Source organism: Sinocyclocheilus anshuiensis, unplaced genomic scaffold, assembly GCF_001515605.1.
Source record: "Sinocyclocheilus anshuiensis isolate Anshui unplaced genomic scaffold, SAMN03320099.WGS_v1.1 scaffold1096, whole genome shotgun sequence".
NCBI lineage: Eukaryota > Metazoa > Chordata > Actinopteri > Cypriniformes > Cyprinidae > Sinocyclocheilus > Sinocyclocheilus anshuiensis.
Genome location: NW_015548251.1, coordinates 884061 through 885729, shown reverse-complemented (window position 1 = coordinate 885729; position 1669 = coordinate 884061). Strand labels below are relative to the sequence as shown.

The window sequence follows — 1669 nt, the reverse complement described above, 5'->3', positions numbered from 1 at the left end:
TATATAATCTGCATTCTTCCCTTATATATAACATGCGGAAAGGAGTTAGTCAAGTTGGTTGATTTTTTTTTTTAAGTTTTAGCTCGACAATATTGAAAGTGTCTAACATCTAAAAACTGAACAAGCCTCAAAAATCTCAAGCCGAAACTAACCGGTTTGTCGCCCGCTCGACATTCTCAAGGAAAATCACATCTGATTGGACGATGGAGTCTAAGCGTGGTAGATCTGTCCAATCAGATGCGTCGTCTCATGCGGTTGCCGGAGGCGCAGTTGAGCCGCTCTCCGTCAGCCAGTCGTCTCGCTCTCTCTCTCACATACACACACGAGACTCTGGAGCCGCGGCGACTCTTCACACTACATGACGACAGTCTAATGTGCTATTCTGTGAACAAAACCGCTTGTTTTGGGAGTATTCATACACTAATTGGACTAAAGGGACGGCGTATCTAACTGAAGAGGTAAGCTAAGTGACTCTTTAAAGTTGTTTGGCCGTTAAAACGCGGCGTAAGTGGTGTTTGCAACAGGTTGCCTGGAAAGAAAGCAGCGCTGCACTTCGGGAACTGTCCAGCTAACGTTAGCTGTGTTAGCTATGCAAATATATTTAGCAAAACACTAAAACAAACTCATTTCTTTGCAATAAAGCTCTATAAACATCAAAGAGACGGTTTATAGGATTTTTAAGTTCTGTTTCCCTATTTTTGGAGTTTTGAGGGCATACCAAGCTCATACCACGGCTGTCTCTCAAAACCTAATGAGCTGCCTACATAGGCAGCATTTTTAGGCACCATAGGCGCGTTTATTGACCAAAAAGTGGCAGCTCACCAGGTCTTGAGTCAGTTACCCTGCTGCTTTGGATTAAGTTACTATGAATGGGAAGATACAGGCTGAAAATGGCAAAACTAAGGGTTCATCCAGCTCTTCAAAAAAGCCTGTTGAAACTGCGTGGAAGTTTCTTTAATCGATACACGGACTGCCATTGTTCATCTACCTTCATTACAGCCATTAGGACACAAATGTCGCATTGTTCCCTTCGGGAACGTTCAGAAATCTGATATCACTGACTCTTCATATTCTCTCTGGAGTGATTACTGGGATACTATGGATCAAAGCTGACATGGGAAGGGCGTTATCGTTTTATTTTATGGCTGAATTGCCTTGGGGAAGTAGAAGGGAATATATTTCACCAGTCAGACACATATCTACCGTTTAAAAGTTGATCATTTTTGCATTATTAATGAATAGAAGAGCGTGTGTCATTCATGAAAATGGCCTCGGATTGTAGACACTCTGGCCTGTGTTTACTACGCATGTTAAAAGTGTTTGTGCTTATAAAATTGAGTGTTCAGTGTGCTGGCTTATTTTATCAACCTCCTTTTTGCACATACAAAGGACACTTGACAGTTTGATGTGCTAGTGAAAGAGAGAAAATACAGCTCGAGTTTTTCAATGTTGATCTATTCTTATGTTCTTAGATGCAAACGTTCACAACTTAACACAGAGTGACTTACTCAACTTAACTCAAATGTTTAGATATATATTTCATAATCTCAAATTGTTACCTCACTTTTAGACTAATTAATTATGGATTAATTAAAAAAAAAATCTAAATTCTGAATTAAACACTAGCTAATCTATTGATAGTATTATGCTGTTAATTGCCACAGAAAAT

The 1669-nt window shown here is 39.7% G+C and overlaps 1 protein-coding gene across 3 annotated transcripts in view; it reads left to right on the top strand.

The window, feature by feature from the left end:
- The first annotated feature begins 275 nt into the window (after positions 1 to 275).
- The window catches only part of LOC107655321 (MAGUK p55 subfamily member 5-A-like), a 45656-nt gene continuing 44262 nt past the window's right edge, over positions 276 to 1669 (top strand). For all 3 annotated transcript variants that reach the window (XM_016442784.1, XM_016442783.1, XM_016442782.1), the window contains exon 1: positions 276 to 458. The gene's annotated coding sequence lies outside the window, so the exon portion shown is untranslated. The remainder of the gene's footprint in view (positions 459 to 1669) is intronic.